The sequence below is a fragment of the Corvus hawaiiensis genome, chromosome 18 (genome assembly GCF_020740725.1).
Source record: "Corvus hawaiiensis isolate bCorHaw1 chromosome 18, bCorHaw1.pri.cur, whole genome shotgun sequence".
Taxonomy (NCBI): domain Eukaryota; kingdom Metazoa; phylum Chordata; class Aves; order Passeriformes; family Corvidae; genus Corvus; species Corvus hawaiiensis.
The window spans coordinates 1,725,546-1,744,066 of record NC_063230.1 but is presented as its reverse complement, the minus strand read 5'-3'; the positions used below and the strand labels follow the sequence as shown (position 1 = coordinate 1,744,066).

Sequence of the window (18,521 nt, the reverse complement as noted above, 5' to 3'; positions counted from 1 at the left end):
GCAGCGTTCCATCATCCCGGGAATCCTCTCGGCGCGGGCGGGAGGAGCCGGAGCAGCCCCGGGAACGCCCGGCTGCGGTGGGATGGGCACAGCGGGCGGCTCTCCGTGCACAGGCGGTGGCTCTGGGGACAGTCCCCCCCCACCCCGAGCAGGGGTGACCCACAGGACAATGACTTCAATTCGCCCCCAGGGCTCCTCTGATCCCAATCCAGCGCTCACGACGACGCTCGGTTGGGGAGGGCTTGTTCTCGGTTCTCTGTGGGTATATTTAATTCCCTTTATTTATTTCTTTACGCTTTTGTCATGAAAAAAAAAGGGGGAACGTCGCTGATTCACGAGTTTATCCCCGGACCCTGCGGGGCCAGGGAGTGCCACTGCCATTAGCTGCTCCCCGCGGGGAAATGCATCTGTCCCGCTCCCCCCGCGCCCCCGCAGCCCCTTCGTGGGCAGCGCTGACCTTTCACAAGTGGCTCCTCTCCCTCCCAGCCGCGGCCACTTCTGTGTCCCCCCCGCGGGTCTCCCTCCCAGCGGGGCACAGATCGGCATTCCCGTTAATTTATCCGCTTTTCCCGGCGTGTCTCTCATCAGCCAGCCCTGCCCTCTCGCCCTCCCCGTCACTGCCCTGCTCCTGCCTCTGCTCCTCGCTCCCAAAGCCCCTGGTTTGGGATGCTCTGGGCCTGGGCGCGGCAGGGCAGTTGGGATTGGGATCCATCCCCCCTCCTATGGCCTTCCCGGGCTCATTCCCGGAGCTGGGAATGCAGACAAGCTCTGGTTGTACAGAGCATCTCCCAGCCCCACACTGGGACATCTCAGCCGTGCCCAGGACCATTTTCCTCTCACATATTCATCTCCCATCAGCCAGATCCCAGAGTTTCCCCCAAAAATTCTCTTTGGGAGCTGCCGTTGCCACCTGAATTCCATGTGCTGGCATTTCCCTCTCCCCCCAGCTCGGATGGGCCCTCCAGCCCCTCAGACGAGCTGTCAGATGAGAGCAAATTGCATTCCCAGGCTTCTGTGGAGCTTAATCGCTTGACAGGAACCATCTCGGATAATTCAATTGTAGTCTCAGTTTTCGCTTTAATTTGGAGCCATGACGAGGCTTTGCAAACTTAACCAGCCCTGGTTTGTCTGGCTGCTCCTCCAGCTCCTCCTCGCTGGTGTTGGAATTGTTTTAGCATAAGTAAATGAAGATTAGAAACTTAATTGCAGCTGGGATGAGATGGTGTTTTAATTGTGGGGGAATTAAAATCCCCACACGTGCATGTGTGGGAATTCCAAGGCGGGCAGGAGCAGGGAGGGGTGGATCCAGCCCCCAAAAGGATGCGGAGGAGTCTCCTGCTGATGTTTTTGGGATGTGCAGCCACATCCCTCTCTGGGATGCAGCGCGTGGGGCTGGGATGAGGCAGGATGGCTTTTGGGGTTGAGGCTGAGTGGGAAGACAGGCTGAGCCCTCTATTGGGTTAATGGTCCCCTACTCCAGCAGCACTATTGGGGATCCCTGAGTTAGGGCTCATCCCCTCATCCCACCTTCACATCCCACCTCTTCCCCTGCCTTCTACCCCACCCCAGCCCGCAGCACCGAGGCTCTGCTGCCCCTGCTCCCCAGCCCGGCTCTTCCCGCTGCACACACGTGCCATAAACGTTGCACTAAACCCTCAGAGTCTCTCTGAGTTTTCACCAATGCCTTCACCTGTGCTGCTCCTGGGCTCCGGGGGAGGCAGAACACCCCCCCGGCCCACCTTGGATGCTGGGGGGGCACGGGGAGGTGCCACCCATCCCCAAACCCCGCTCGGAGGGAGCGATCGCTGGTGCCCTCAGGGCTGCGTGGGTTTGGTTTCTGGGCAGGTGCGAGCTCCTCGGGGGAGCAGTGGAGAGGGGAAGGTGTCGGAAGGAGGAAGGAGGTGACACCAGGGGTGACGCTCACCGCCCGCGTGGCAAAGGGCTGGAGCCCGGCGGGTGTTGTGTGGATTTATGGTGGAAGGGACAACGTCCATCTTGGGGACACTCTGGGTTTGCTCCCTGGGCCCCAAAGCCTCGCTTGGCCTGGGAAGTCTCACCCTGATGTGTCCCCCATGGGGTCTCCCAGCTGTTGGCAGACACCTGATGGATTTTATCAGCCGAGAGTCCAGGGAACAATGAGCTGGTGGGTGTTGGGCTGGTTCCCCCGTGGTGTCAGGGCTCTGCTGCAGCCTCGGCCAGAGAACCGTGGAATGGTTTGGGTGGGAAGGGACCTTAAAGCTCATCCCATCCCACCCCTGCCATGGGCAGGGACACCTCCCACTGTCCCAGGCTGCTCCAAGCCCCAATGTCCAGCCTGGCCCTGGGCACTGCCAGGGATCAAGGAGCAGCCCCAGCTACTCTGGGAATTCCATCCCAGCCCCTCCCCACCCTCCCAGGGAACAATTCCTTCCCAAGCTCCCATCCAGCCCTGCCCTCTGGCAGTTTAAAGCCATTCCCCTCGTCCTATCTCATTCCCCCTTGGCCCCGCCTTTCTCCACTGGATTTTGGGCATCTGGAAGAAACTAAACATTCCTACAGCTGACCTCCCCCTCCTCTCCACCCTCTCCCTGCCCCTCTCCCCTCGCCGTGGTGTCTCAGCCACGGGCACAGCACAAAGGTAGCGATGGAAAAAGAGCTGCCCTGCACTTATCCCAAAGGAGCTCCGAGGAGCAGCTCCTTCCCTTCCATCCAGCCCAGCCCCGGGTGCTCAGGCAGCTGCGTTTTTCCCATCCTTCCTTCTTATTTTTAAAGTCGTCATTATTAAAAAAACCCCCCACCCACCAAACCGACAAATCTTATTTTTGTTGTTGTTGTTGTTTGGGTTTGGTTTTTTTTGACTCTGCCTTTGTGAAGGATTTTTTTTTCTTTTTTCTTTTCTTTTTTTGGCCCATTTTAAAAATATCCAGCGCTTAGCTGGGAGCCAGCAGAGAGCCAGAGCTGCTTCAGAGCCAGAGCCAGGCTTAGCTCAGCAGAGCTGGGCTTAGCTCAGTGCTGGCTTTGAGACGTAGGAGCCACCCCCAGCCCCAGGGCAGCTCCCCGGCGCTCACAGCCTCAGGGATGCTCTCCTGGCCCAGCCCTGCAGCTCTCGGCTGCCTCATCCTCCCATCACCCTCCCCAGGCTCTTCCCAGGCCTCCCTGCATTTGCTGCTGCCGGAGGTTTTTCCCAGGGTTCCGATGCTGATGGGAAAACCACGTGTGGGGCTGGGTCGTGTGGGCTCTGCCAGTGGTGGAAGAGGTGGCCCCAAAGCTCCATGTCCTCCTTCGGCTGCTGAAGGATATCCCCTGCTCCGGCTTTTCCTTCTCCCCAGCCCTTCTCCCATAAATTCCCAAAGCCTCGCTGAGCCCTGACCGGGCAATTTCTGGGAATGACGAGCTCAGAGTTCGGCCCCCCATGACATTTATCCAGTCCTTGACCGTGGCAGGAGCTGGGATGGTGAAAGTTTGGGATGGATGGGAGGCAGAAATGAATGTGTGGGAGGTGGAGGAGCTGCTCAGCCTTTCCCAGAGCATGGAATCATGGAATGTTTTGGGATGGAAGGGACCTTAAAGCCCGTCCCATTCCAGGTGGAAGGGACACCTCCCACTGTCCCAGGCTGCTCCAAGCCCCAATGTCCAACCTGGCCTTGGGCACTGCCAGGGATCCAGGGGCAGCCACAGCTGCTCTGGGCACCCTGTGCCTGCCCTCCAAGGGAAAAAATTCCCTCCCAACACCCAATCCAACCCCTCCCTGTGCCAATTTAGGATTTTACGGACGAGCCAGTGCCTGGATCTCGGCCTCTTTGGCCGCGTGAAGAGAAGGGCTCTGTGCTGGTGGTGCCACGAGCCTCTCTCTGCCCCCCAAGTGCCCTGCCTCGAGCCCTTCCTCCTTTCTCCACCCTTTATCCATTTTAAACCACTTGACTTTAATTGAACTTCTCCGAGTTTACTTGAACTTCTCCGAATTTATTGGAATTTATCCATTTCCTGTTGCCAACAGCGACCCTTTCGGTGGGGGGGGTGGGGGAGGAGCTTGGTCAGCCGCGAGCGCCGCCGTTAATTTCAGGTCCCTGTAAAGTCCCGTGTCCCTCGCCTTGTACATAGGGTATATATGGATATATATACATATCTCCGTATGTATGTATATAGATATATACAGACCCCAAACCCTGTACAGTTCCCAACCGAACTCGCTGGCCTGCTTCGTTTTCTCCGTGGTAGTTCCGCAGAATGAGCTGATTTTCAGTTCCCTTTCCACCTCCCGCCCCCTCCCCACCTCTCCTTTTTTTTCTTTTTATAAATATATATATAAATATATATATATATATATATATATTTTGTTGTCGTTGTTGAAAAAAAAAAAACAAAAAACAAAAAACAAAACAAACCTCTGGGAAAAAAAAAAAAAAAGCTGGTGAGAAATAAAGAAAATACAAATCACCCCCACAAACGACTGACAAAAAACCAACAACAACAAGAAAAGAAACAAACAAACAAACAAAAAAAAACAAACAAAAAAAAGGAATTTCTGAGAAAGGCACGATGGATTCTCCCCGCTGTAAATTTGTACAGGAACATTTCTAACGTTTTCTACACTCGAAGAAAGTAATTTCTAATCTCCGCTGTCTGGCTGGGTGCGAATCTCTGGGACCTGCAGACCTGGATAGCCATTTGTTCCCGTGGTTTCTCGTGCAGTGTTTGGTGAGGTGACAGTGTATGAATTATTTATGCCAATAAAAAAAAGAAAAACAACCCAAAAAAAACAAAACACATTTGAAAAAAACCGTTGCCCTGCCCTGTGCTGCTCCGCGTCCTCTCCTCGTCGTATCCTGGGATTTTTTATCCGTGGGGGGGGGGGGGGGGGGGGGTCTGGATGAGTCCATCAGAGCCTTGGGACCATCTCTGCCTGGTCCAGCACTGCCAAACCCCTTTTTCCCTCACTCCCACCGTGCCAGCTCCCAGCCCAGCCCTTTGGGGATTATAATTCCCAGCGAACCCTTGGATGGGAGACACAGCAGCAGAAAACCTGGGAAGTGGGCACATTATGGGCTGGCAGCAGATAAATTTCCACCCAGCTCAGCGGGTGAGAGCCAGGGGGCTGCTCCTCCGCAGCCGGGCCCCGCGGGGATGGCTGAGCCCGGTGATGGAGCACTGGCGGCTCCTGGCAGCTGCTGCTCCGCTTGTTTGCTTCTCCCACGCTGTTTTCCTGGGATGCCACCATCAATCTGCCAAGCGGCCCCTCTGGAAAAGCGGCGCCGGTGCTGGCTGCTGGGGGTACCCAGGAGATGGAGGAGAAAATCCTGGGAAGTTCACACGGTTTTCCCCCCTCTCCTTCCCTCCTCGCCGTCGCCCGAGCACTTGAAAGGTAAAATAATGATGGCTGGCCATTAATAAACCATGAACGCTCCACACTTCTCCTGTCGAGGGCTTTTCATCTTGCAGAGCCTGCAGGAGTTGGGAACCAATTAAACCAGGCTCAGCCCGGGCGGGGAGCAGGGTCGGAGCCATCCGGGAGGATTTTCTTGGGAAGGGGCTGCGCTGATGGATTCTCCCAGCAGGAGAAACGAGGGATTTGGGGGGAAAGAGCCACCACTCGATGCCCTCTCTGCCTCCCTCGCTGGGGTTGCCGCAGTGTCACCGTCTCCTGGATATGCAATAAACAGGGGCTTGCTTGGTAAATCTGGAGGGCTGCCACCAGTCTGGAGGGTAACTGGTCTGCACTGGTGTGCAACTGGGCAGCCCTGGTGACTCCAGCTCCAGGAACAGAGCTGCCGCCAAGCCCAGCACGGGGAGGCTGAGCTCGCTCCTGGCGTGTGGTTAATGAGATGCCAGCACCAGGACGGGGAGGAATGTGCAAAATATTCCCCAAACCAGCTTTAATGGCGGCTTTGGAGGATCGGGGATGCCTTTGGATCCATCCTTGCGTGGATCCGTTCGTGCGTGCGCAGGGAGAGGCGCAGGAATGCGCACACGTGGCCGTCACCTCCTCCTGCCTGGGGATGAGTCACGGGCCATTAATATTTCACAGGCAAGGGATGAACCAGCGAGTGACAGAGGAGCTCAGCCCCCAGGCCAGCAGCTCCAGCTCTCCTGTCCCTGCTGCTGGGTGAGCCCACGGCGTCATTCCCACTTGGATGCTGGTGGCGGTGTTGGCACAATCGGGATGCACCAACACCAAACAGGGCTTGCTTTGGGGTTGTGACACTTTTGGGGCCGGTTGTGATGCTGGAGATTACAAACCACCTCTGCTTCCACCAGGGAGGGTGGCTCTAGCTATGTCCCGGTGGTGTCCCAGTGCTGCCTGGGTCACCCACCCTCCCTCCGGACACATGGGGCTTGTTAGAGACACAAATCTGCCTTGATTTGTTTAATTCTCCGCCCAAATGAAGCCTTTTATTGAGCTGAACTTAAACCCTCAGCTACGCCGAGGTGCGGCCCTTAGACCTGGCCGGTGGCCACAACCTTTACTCGCCGTGGGACCCAGCGCTGTCCCCGCAGGGCCGGCCCCAGGCACCGTGGCAGCTTTGGGTTCCCCTTTCCGCTCCGGATCAGAGGAAGAAAAGGCTGGCGAGGAGCCGAGCCCGGAGCCGGGACGGTGAGAACCAGCGGTGCCCGCGGCCAGGGCTGCCGCCAGTCCCCGGGGGTGCCGGGGAGGGCAGAGGGGGACAATCCACAGATCCTCTGGGAGCCGGGCTGGGGCTGGCAGCGGCCCCACAGCCCTGAGCCGGCCCCGGCCCATCCTGCCCGTGCCGGTCCTGCCCAGGCCGGGCTCCCTCGCGGGGCTGCGGCAGAGCCGACAATGGGGCATTGTTCGGAGCTCCGATTTATGTTTCCTCCCCAGGCTCGCCTGGGCTTTCTCAGGAGCCGCAGCGAGCACAGGGCCGGTCCTTTCTGGGGATCCGGGCTGGGCTGAGCCCCCCGCAGCCACCCCAGCACTGTCCGCGGGGGGGTCCTGCCTAGGTAAACCTCCAGCTCTTCATTAGGGCTTGATTAGCTCATTAAGGGCTGCCCTGCGCCAGAAGCGGAACGCGCTGGGCCAGCTCGAGCCTCGGGGAGAGCCCCGGGGAGCCCCGGGCAGGTGACTGCCCGAGCCCGGGCTAATTGGCCACTTGTGTCGTGGCCACCCGGCCATCCTTTTAACAGGATTGTCGCTCTGAGCCAGCGCGGAGCTGATCCCGCTTTGCAGAGAGACTCGGCTCCCAGCGGGATTAATTCCAGCCGGGGGGCGGCCCCCGGGGGTTCCCAGCATCTCCGGCTCGCCCGCTGGGGAGGGGCTGCCCTGCTCCAGGTCCCCCCGCTCCCGCTGGCCCATTGCTCAGCAGATTCTCTTTCCTCACCTCTATTTTTACGCTGCCCTCGGGGACAGAAACCTGACCCCCCGTGTGCCTGCAGACACTGAGCCCCTGCCGGGCTCCCAGCGCGGGACCCTTTCCCCTCCTGGCAGCTCTGGGAAGGAGGAGAGATTCTCAATTCCCAGCTTTTTGCCCTAAACTTGACACCCGCGGCCTCCTCCAGAGAGCAGAGCCGAGCCCTGGGCAGCAGCAGGTAGAAAAACTGGCTGAAGGTTTTCCCGCGCCCCACAGAGATTTATTTATTTATTCTGGGGTTTTTGAGGACAGGGTGGCTTTCTGTGCCTGGATTGAGGGGTGGGCAGGGGGTCAGGGCACGCTGGGTGTGCTGTGAGCTCCCTGTGGGGTGGGGAAGGGTCTGGGATGCTGAAGGAAAATAATCCCACACTCAGGGTTTGTGCCTGGGCACCCGGAGGGGAGAAGTTGTCCCAGAGGGGAATTGTCCCACCGGGGTGTGGGTGACCTTCCCCAGCACCTCGGGGTGCCAGATATCACCGAGGGGCTCTGGAGAGGGTGAGGAAATCCCTGTGCCCCCCATCCTAGAGACAGCCATGGGGCAGGGGTGCTCCGTGGTACCCCCTGGCTCACTTCCAGCTGGTGGAGAAACACATTCCAGCACCCTGGAAGGCGCCAGGCGCTGTGGATGAGCCCTCGGCCTCTCCTCCCATCCTTTTTGGCCGGCAGCTCCTGCGGGGACAGCTCAGCTCCAGCCTCCTCCAGCCCCACGGCAACGGGGCACCACAGCCCCGAGCTGGGCTGGCGGCTGGAGCAGGGCAGGGCCTGGCAGCGCGCGGTTCCACGTGGGATCGTGTCCGGGAGCGCTGGGATGCTGCAGGGAGGGACTGGAAACCATTCCTGCCCATTTTTTCCAAGCTCCTTCTGCCAAATTCCCCCAAGCCGTGCCACTGTGCTGGGAGCTCCCGGCAGGATTCCTGAAGGAAAATCTCGCTCCATGAGTACTTGGTTTTCTCCAGAGGTTTTTCCAGAGGTTGCTTTGCTGGCTGCTGTGGCACGTGGGGCTCTGCTGTGTCCGGTGACATCGTGGCCTTGGCTGCTGCCCCGTGACCCGGGGGGCTGCAGGAGGCGACAGCTCGTGGACACTGGGATTGATGTCCCTGGATTGGGTTTCGGATATTTTCGGCCCTGCAAATCCCATGGGTGATAAAGCTCAGCACGATGGGTCCTTCCTCCACGTGGCCAAGCTCCCTTTTGGGATTTAACCTCCTGAAACTCTTATTCCCACCCTTCTTGCTCTGTTCATCCCCAATTCCAGCACCCTGGATGGGGATGGCTCCTTGCTCACCCCTTCCATGGGGGGGTTTGCTGCTGGAATGATCCCTCCCACGTGGGGATCAGCCCCTGAGCCCCCCCAAACCCCAAAACATTTGGCTGCTTCCCAGTTCATTTTGCATTTCCAGCAGTGCATCCATGCTTTGGGAGCAGCTAGACCACGGCTCTGCCGGGTGGGAATGGCTCTGCCATCTGGATCTCCACATCATGGATCTCCACAGGGGTGCAGGGAGGCTCCGGAGAGCTGGGAAGTGGGAGAGATGGGAATTGCTTGGTTCTGGCAGCGGGAATTCCTTGCCCCATGGCCGGGCAGACACTACCAGGGGCTCTCCCCAGGTCCCACCCCCCGGGCTTGGCTGGGAGCAAACCCTGCCCGAGGCGCCGGGAGGGAAATGGATTGATGGCCTCATTATCCCTGCTCCATCCCAGAGCTTAAATACAACACACCTGGCCCCGGGAGCTGCTCCCACGCCTCCCACGGAGCAGCACCCCGGGAGCGCTTTTCCTGGGAAACAACACCGTGGCCATCCCTGGATGCAGTGGTGAGTGGGATCCGGGCTGTGCTGGGCTGGGGGGGATGCTCCGGGCTGGATCCGCGTGTGTCAGGGGTTTGGGATGCTGCTGGATGGGGTGACATGCTCTGGGGTGGCTGTTGTGGGGAGAATTTAGGGAATGAGTGGCTGGGAAGGTTGTGCTGCGCTCCTGAAGGGAGATGGGAATTGTTGTGGATCCAAATACCGCTCTTGCTGTGGGAATAAGGGGGGAAAGGTGAAGGGTTCAAATGTTTGGGAAGCTGCAAAAACCAGCAATTTCCCTGGTGGGAGCTGCGTGTTCCTGCCTGGCTGCAGCTCCAGGGTATCCATCCATCCATCCATCCATCCATCCATCCATCCATCCATCCATCCCTCCCTCCACTGCTGCTGGAGATGTCCAAGCCCCTCACAAATTCAATTATAAAACCGGAAAAATGGCCTGTCCATCAGTCACAGCCCCTTTTCCTACTGCTCCCTCCTCGTTTCCATGAAGCTGGTTGGTGTGTGGGGATGGATCCTGGGAATCTGGGATTGGGAAACCCCAGCTGGGGCTTCAGAACCACTGAACTGCTCCGATGCCACTGCTGGGAGGTGGCTGCTCAAAAATCCTTCCCATGGAGACTTGTTGGTTAAATAGCGCTGGGGCAGAACAGCAGGGATGGATTCTGGCTTTGGGAAAGGAAAATTCCAGATTCAATGGCTCCCAGATGGATAAAAGTGGAGTTTGGAGCGAGGGCACGCAGGGTTCCTGCTCTCAGGAGCTGTGTCCGAGTCACCTCGGGATGGGAAGGATTGTGTGAAGTGTGGCAGGAACCTGCTCTGGAGGTGTTGACAGCAGCGATGTGACACCCAAAACTATTTTTATTTGATTTGATTTGGCTCCTCGGAGCTGAACTGAGGCTTTTGGGCAAGAGAGCCACGGCCGTGTTGGTGCAATGGGCGGGTCAAACTCATTTCTCCCTGCTCGGGGCTCTCGTTGGGGTTAAAATCTCTTCAGTTTAAAGAAAAATTGTTTCTGGGGATGTTCAGGGGCTTTGCAGCAGAACCTGATGCTGAACTGAGGTGCAGCTCATCCTGCTGGGTGGACGCTGGATGGGACAGTTGGAGGGGACAGCGACAACGGGGTCCCCGGAGATGATTTAATCTCCAAGGACTCCTTTAATTAATGCAGCAGCCCTAATTGTTCGGGCACGCCTGACTTTGCAGCACACGGGGCGCTGAGGTCGCGGTGAGGAGCCTGGATGTGCCTTTCTGCTCTCCCTCCCTTTGGAGCTGAGAAAAATCAATGGAAAACCCTTCCAAACGCCGGGAGAGCGCCGTTATCTCCCGATCAACCTCAAACAAAATCCCACTGCGGCGTCAAGGACTCCTTGCCCGCTCCGCTGGGGGTGGGTTAAAAAATCAACCTTTCCTTACAGACGGATAAAATTCCTGTGGTTTAGGGCAGAAAGGCCTGGCCTGGCCCGGCTGGGGGGTGGAAACGCCCTTTTCCCTGCTCTACACCTTTGGGAAAAGCATTTTGGGGAAGGGAAGGTCCCGACCGCCCGTGCCCGCGGCCCTGAGGGGCTGCTGGGCTCTCCCTGCTTTTCCCGTGGGTTGGATGTTTGGAACCGAACCCCGGAGCGTCTCCCATGCTCGCCGTCCTTCCCAACCCCCAGTCCCCCTAAACGCCCGAAACTCGTCTGGAAGCTGTGGTTAGGCAGGCGTGGAGCAGCTTCCAGCTGGGGAGATTAAAAGTTACTGAATAACCCAACTCCTCCGGTGGCCGCGGTGGCCGCGGGGGCTGCGGCCGGTGCCAGGTGCCCAGTGCCCGGCGGGCATTCCGGTCACCCCCACGGCACCAGCGATTTCCCCCCGTCCCAACCCTGGCGAGCCACAGGGGATGTCCCGGCTGGGCCGATGAGCAGGGTGAGAGGACAAGGACACAGCCGGACCCGACGAGGGGCAATGCCACCGTGGGAAAGCCGGCGGGGAGCGCGCAGCCGGCTGGGCACGGCTCACGCAGCCCTCCCGCAGCTCCAGCGCCGGCTGAGCCCTTTTCCTGCCGCTGCCCAGCGCCTCCTCCCCTGGCTCCGGCCAGCCCCTGCCTCTGGGCGAGCCATGGCCTCGGTGTGTGCCTTTTGTTTGCTCTTCCTTTCGGGACCCGGAGCCCGGGGCGGAGGGAGCGGGGCCCCGGCCAGGCGGCAGCTGCGGCGGGGGCGAGCGGGGCGCGATGCCCGGTGGCCTCTCCGCGGCTCTCTCCGGACACAAGTAAGGCTGGGGGCGGCGGGGACACGCCGTGGGGGTGGCTCTGCGCGGCCCGGAGAGTGGGAATGGCTCTGGTTGCCAGCGAAGCGGGAGTCGCAGTTTTCCAGGATGGTTTGTTCGGGATGGGATCGGGGGGGTCTGTTCATCTCCCTGCTGGTCTCTCAGCCTGGGAATCCCAGGGGGATCATTCCCAATCTCCAACCCTCTGCCTGCTCCACCTGTTCCTCGCCTTGGACGCACCTTTGGCCCTGCCGGGGTGGGCTGGGGATGCCGTCAGCACCCGGAGCAGGTCGGCAGCTCCCTCCTGGCTGGGGTCTGCAGGACCCTTTTAGGCACCGACAGCCTTAAAAGCCCCTCCCAGGTGCACCTTGCTGCGCCTGGGGGACCTTCGGCGTTTCCTCCGTGCCACGGGCTGGCAGGGCCGTGCTCTGCTTTGGGTAAAGCACAGCAGATTTCGGGCACCTGCAGGGATGTGGGGTGCGGCTGTGGGGAGGGGAGGAGGAAAAACATCCAGAGGGGAAGGGAAGCATCTCCTACGGGGAGGCGTGCGCTCCTTCCTCCAGCACGGAGCTCATCCTGCGAACTGCGTCGGCACCGCAGCTGCTCCGGCTTCCTGGGAAGTCCTATTGATGCCAAAGCAATCCTGGAGAGGGAGGGGGAATGACTAAAGTTATCCGCGGCCGTGTGCGGCTGCAGATGCGGGGGTCCTTCCCCCCCTTCTCCCTGTTTTTTCGAGGAGGGGTTCCGAGCCTGTGATCAAAAGCTGGAGCTGGCGTCCATCTGCTTCTGACAACCTGAGCGCTCGCTGGCAGCTTCTGCATTCAGAGCCTTGAATTCCTCAATAATTAGGGGAGTTTTTTCCGAAAAAAATCCCCATCTGGGCTTTTTCATGATGGGAATGAAAAGCCAAGGTGGGTGTGGGAGGGGGCAGGTGGATTTTCAGCCCTAGCAACCCAAATCTTGAAATATTACATCAGCAGCGAAGAGGTGTAATTAAGTAGGAAACAAATGAGCCCAGCTAATCTGTTTTGCTTGTTTGAGCTTAGCGGAGTGCAGAAAACAAACAGAGGCTGAATGATGAATGAGACTTCTTTTTATTTATTTTTTTAAAGGGTTTTTCTTTCCCCGAGCCCCGAGGGGGGGTTGGGATGTGGGTCAGGAAACGCGGCCGCTCTCCCCCGCGGCTCCGAGGTCACCCGGACGTGGCAGCCGCGGCTCTGCGCCGCCGCTCGCCCGGTCCTGCCTTTAATTGCCCACTCTGCCAAGCCGGGCTCCCTTGGACGCCTTCCCGGAGGGATGGGGATGGATCTCCGCTCTTCCCCGCGCCTGGGGTGGCATCAAAGCCGCGGCCCCGCGGGTCGCCGCGCGAGTGCCCTTTAACGGGGCACTGCCACCTCAGCCCGCCCTCCGCAGCGCCAGGAGCTCCCGCAGGTCCCCGGGGCATCGCTCGGCGCTGGGGTTTCTGCAGGGAATTGTTGCTTTTGGGGCACCCTTGGGTGCCAGAAAGTGGGGGAGGCTGCACGGGGACCCCCCAGCCTCCTCCCCGCCCTCCGGCTGTCACCCCACGAAGGACAGGGGGACACGGCCCTGGCCGTGAGGCTTTCACAGCTCTTTAAACACCCCGGAGGGCTCCAGCAGCTTGAATGTGTCCCCGCCCGGCCGGGTCGCGGCATCTCCCCGCTCGCTGCCCCGATTCCCCCGGCGGGGGCTCGCGGGGCTGGGGCTGCTTTTGGGGCTGGCTGGGGTTTGGGATTGTTTTCTCGGCGCTCTCGGGCGCTGTCGGGCTCCGGCAGTGACACGAGGTGCCAGGAGCAGATGGCAGCCATCGGCCGGGCCGGCTCTCAAATCCCTGCGGCTTCTGGCACCGTGCTGGGCAGCGGCTCCTCGTAACCCCCTCGCTCCCACGCTGCTCTCTGGGAAAAAAATGGGGGGTTTTGGGCCTCTCCGTTGAGTATTTTGCATTTAAGGCCAGGAGTTTCTCGTTGCTGTCTCTGGTGTGATGCCCTGAGCTGGGGATGGCAGGGGAAGGAGTTTGTGGGTCTGAACCGCTGCCCATCAGTCAGTGGTGACAACGACCCTGTTCCCCCACCGCCCTCCTGCCAAACCTTCCAGAAATGGATTTAAAACCAGAAGAAATGAGCGGCTTTTTTGGCCTCCGAGAGGGCAGGGGGCTGCGCCACGGGCACGGCTGGGTGGGAACGGGGAGCCCGGGAGGGCTGTCCCTTTCAGAATGCGGGGTCACCGCGGGATGAGGAGCCTAAGCTCCTTCTTGCCCCAAAATCACGCGGCAGAGGAGAAGCTCCCCAAATGGGAGAGCCCCAAAACGCTGCACGGCAGAGGAGAGCCGCTCCCAGTGCGCCCGTCCTGGGCACAGCGTCCCCCCAAATCCTCCCTCGCTCGGTCCTGCCCCTTTGAAGCCTCCTCGATGGGGCTGTGCCCCACCAGCAGCACCCCCAGCCCTGCCCCAGCCCCCCCTGTGCCCTCCCTCCCCTCCCACCCCCGGAGCGGCCGGGAAATTGGGAAGCGGCCAAAATGAAACAAGTTTTCCCCTTCCCTCCTGGGTGACAATTTCAGCCCCGCGGGAGCTCGATGGCCACCAGCCAGCTCCCGAATCCACAGCCCCGAGGGGAGCAGCAGCCCCTGCCTCCCGCCAGAGCCAGCACAAGCACTTCTGTTGTTATTATTACAATTATTATTCTATTTCTTGTCAATTCTGTTTCTCCTCGGCGAGGGAAAGGCTGGAGCGATTTATTCGCGGGCGTTGCAGTGGCTGCCTGCTTTCAGCAGCGCTGCCTCTTCTCTCTCCGAGCAATCAGACCAGCTCTGGAAGAGAAAATTGAGCAACTCGGGAGCGGGCGGTGTCTTCCTCGCCGAGCGAGGCTGTTTATCCTCCTCGTTTGGGCTTCAGCGGAATAAATTTGCCAGACAACAATGATATTACCCTCGTCTCAAAGACTTTATCAATTTGCAGTTGTCTCTCCGCTGATAGTTTTTTATTGAGCTGTCTGAGATGATTTCCAAAGAGAGGACTGCAATTTCAACTATTAAGTAATTTGGGAGAGCAATTAGTGTGAATCTGGAAACTCCCTGTGTTGCTCCTGAGTAAATCAACCTCTCTGCGAGAGCGGTGCTGAAAGAGCCTGGGCTGATTTATGGAGAAGGGAGGGGGTTTGGCCAGGGAAACAACAAGGAGAGAGATCCTCGCCTGGAAAACTTTAATACTTTGGTGATGCCGTGGTTCAGAGGGTGCTGGGGACTCGTGGGAGCTGGGATTTGCTCCAGGGGCGTCCCCTCCGTGCACCCCCATCTTCAGAAGGATTCTCCGCTGCCTGGAGAGGTCCCGGTTTTGCTTCTGCCTTGGTTCTCCCAGGGATGGGATGGAGAGGAGGGATGGAAGGGATGGGGGCAGGGAGATGAGGGAAGGCAGAGGAGATTCCATTTCCTCTCCTGGCCCAGGATTCCATGAGACTGGACCCAGCTCATATCTCCCAGATTTGAACTGGGAGAGGGTTGATTTGGATGAGATACAAGGAAGGTGCTTTTTAGGATGAGGGTGGTGAGATGTGGCTGCCCCTGGATCCCTGGCAGTGCCCAAGGCCAGGCTGGACATTGGGGCTCGGAGCACCCTGGGATAGTGGAAAGTGGCCCTGCCCATGGCCGGGGTGGGATGGGATGAGCTTTAAGGTCCCTTCCCACCCAAACCGATCCAGGACTCCATTCTCCAACACTACAGGACTCTGTCCAAGGCCTGGCTTAAGTGAGGTCTCACAGGAGCTGCTGTTCCTGATCCGCAGCACCATTCCCCTCTCCCGGGAAGGGATCAGCTCCACTGGCCATGATTTCCACCTGATAAATCCCTGCTGGCAGCTCCCAGTGCCTGCCACATCCCTCACGGGTGGGATCCGCTCCCAGGAGGATTTGCTCCATCATCCCTGCTGGATGACGGGTGACATCTCCCTTTTCCCTGGGCTCGGGGAGCTCCCCTGGTCCCCAGCATCACCCAGGGGCAGGAGCAGCTCCGTGAGGGCAGAGCCAGAGGGGTGAACCATCCCAGCCGTCCTCTCCTGCTCCAAGGTCATCCCAGGGAAGGTGTTCCCAGCTGCAGCAAGCACAAGCCTGGAGAGCCTCCAGACGGCCGCTCCTGTTTGGAGCTTTTTCCCGGTGGCCGCCGCTTCCCCCTCCGAATCCCTCCGTAATCCACTAAGGGACCTCACATCTCCCTTTCTTTCTCCTTCTTTTTTCTGCCCCTAAAACAATTAGCTTGGCTCAAACCCTCTGCAATCCATCAATTAATACGAGCTGCGGCAGTAAATTAAAGGGAAACAGGAACAGCTATGCTGGGATTAGGTCACTGAAACTATAAACTTTGGAACAAATCAGATTTCCTTGGGAAGGGAAATGGACAGCGGCGATATGTCAAGCCCTGAGATGAGACAGGCTCGGAGCAACTTTCCAGAGTCTCCCGACTTGGCCGCTGGATGCCAGAACTTCTTCCCCAGGGGAAGTTTTGGGTTGCCAGACCCCGTGGCTGCTGCTGGAGGCTCGGATGGCCAAATAAACAAACAAGGAGAGAGGGGAAATGGGAAAGGGGTGGGGACGAAGCCGCAGGGACGCTCTGGGTGTCAGGAGCTGCTGCCCCCTTCTCCCCCGGGGTGATGCTCTGGGTTGTCGTGCCCTGCTGAAAGGTCGGATTTGCCCATTCTCAGTTCTCCCAGTGCCATTCCTGTCCTGCCAGTGGAAGGAGGGAGCGGTGCTGGGAATGGTGCTCAGGGGGCCCTGCAGAAGGGCCGGGGGGAGGCAGGGCACTCACAGCTCTGGGCCAGCTCAGGGAAAAGGGGATGAAAACCCTCCCCAAAGCCACGGTGAGGGGTACAACGGGGATTTCTGGGCTGAGGGAATGAGATCCTTGGGCTGGAGCTCTGGAAGGGCTCAGGCTGCCCCTTCCCTGCCCATCCTCGCTGCTGGACAGGGGTCATCTGTCCTCCCCTCTCCAGGGAGGATCCAGCTGTGCTGGAAGGTCTAGAGCAGGGATTTGCACCCTCCCGGCAGGACAATCCCAGCCCCTGTGCTCCCATGAGCTCCAGAAACGCCTTGTCCCTTCTGGCCTCAGTTCTTGGCTTCAGGAGCTGCTGCGAGCTGAATTCCAGAGTGTCCGTGAGGGAAACTTCCCCTGCTCTCTGCATCCTCCCTCCCTCCTCCCTTCCCACAGTCTTCACCCCAGGCTTTGCCCTCCGGGATCCCTGCTGCCTTCACGGGGAGCTCCCTGGCGCCCTTCGAGCCCAAACTCCTCTTGCTGCTGCCCCCAGCACTTAACCCCTGCCCACACAGCGATTCCAGGGCCAGCCCATCCCTGCAGCTCCAGACGAAGTCTTGTTAACGCTGGAAAACCTCGGCTGGAACAGCGTGGGAGCTGCAGGGCTCATCCCTGAGAAAAACAACCCACCCTGGCCTTTCATTTCCTCCTAATGCTGCGTCTCAGCCATCCCCAGCTCGTTCAGAGCATCAAAGGTGGGAGCGCCGGGGCTGTGGGGGCTCCAGCACCTCCCGGGGCTCCCACCCCGCGTGGGGTCCGTGGGCATGGTCCTCAAGGAGCTCCATGGGGTGGGGAATCTGCCCTGGTGGAATTCGGGAAAACCGGGAAATAAATTCACGTTTTAACGGGAACCATCGGTTTATAACAGTGCAGGAATGCCGGGGGAAATGGAGCTGCTGCTCCCTGGATGGAATGGGGTCAGCGTCCCCAAAACCTGTTCCGTGATGGTTCCCCACAAACGCAATCTGCAGCCTGAAGCACTCTCTCGGGATGGAGCAGAGAGGGTGGAGCAGAGTGAGGACACCAGGCCACGCTCTGAAATCCCTGCAGGGAGGGGAATTTGACGGGACCCTGGAGCTGATAAAGCTCAGAGCAGCTCTCACACGAGGGATGAACTCTCCAGGGGTGAATTCAGTTGATTTTAGCCTAATTATAATTAACACCCCCCTTCCATCCCAGAGTTATCCACCCCAAAAGTGTGGCCACCCCTTGCTGAGAACACACTTTGTATTTTATTTTATTATTATTATCAGTAGTAGTAGTAGTATTATATCAATTTATTTATTATTATTTCTTAATTATTATTACCATTTATTATTACTATTTACTATTGCAATTTATTATTACCATTTATTATTACCATTTATTATTACTATTTATTATTACCATTTATTATTACCATTTATTATTACTATTTACTATTACCATTTATTATTACCATTTATTATTACCATTTATTATTACTATTTACTATTACCATTTATTATTACTATTTACTATTACCATTTATTATTACCATTTATTATTACTATTATTGCTATTTATTATTGTCGATAGATCCCACTCCGCGTGTGCTGAAGGATTATCCCGAGGCAGACTCGGGGGCTCTGATCTTTGGGTGCGTTTTTGCAGTGGGTGGCAACCCTTGAACCTCAACCCTTCAATTAACGTGTGCATTAATTATGTCGTTTCCTAACCTGGCAGCGTGGGCCCCGTGGGGAACGCGCTCGGATAAAAGCCTGGAGATCTGGGAAGGGTCTCTCTGTGGGTTTTGGGGTGTCCCTGGACACCCTAAATGGGTCCTGCCCCGATCCAGAGGCTGCTCCATGGAGAGTCCCCACAAAGTGACCACAGGGAGCGACCCCAGAGCTCTCGGCTGTCCTGGGGCCCTGCCGGACAAAGGGGTGCAGGGAATAAATCCCCCTTTTTCCCATGAAAATTGGTGCAGTCAGCAGAGGAGGGATGGGGTGAGGATGAGGAGTGATGGAGTAAGGCCACGAGAGCCCAGGCTTGGCCAACTTGGTCAAAAAATGTCCTGTTTTAGTAATTAATAGGAGTATTCTTATTTTATAGGAATATTCTATGGTAGGAATTTAATAGATTAGGAATTTCATGGGAATATCCCAATTCCTTTTGATTAAACCTCTCCCTCCTCTGAAAAACAGACAGTCCAGGCGAATCCTGCTCCTGAGTTTCTCGTTCTTTTGCCCACTTTTCCTGGTTCTAAGTGGGGACGGGGGTGGGAGGAGCAGGGAGGTTTCAGCCTCACTGAAGCCAAAGCTGCTCTGGGCTGTTCTGGCCCAGCATCATTTG

General features: G+C 58.0%; 1 protein-coding gene across 1 annotated transcript in view; it reads left to right on the top strand.

Moving 5' to 3' along the window:
- The first annotated feature begins 11,277 nt into the window (after positions 1 to 11,277).
- The window catches only part of NOS1 (nitric oxide synthase 1), a 72,281-nt gene continuing 65,037 nt past the window's right edge, over positions 11,278 to 18,521 (top strand). Inside the window, exon 1 of the mRNA XM_048323270.1 lies at positions 11,278 to 11,398. The gene's annotated coding sequence lies outside the window, so the exon portion shown is untranslated. The remainder of the gene's footprint in view (positions 11,399 to 18,521) is intronic.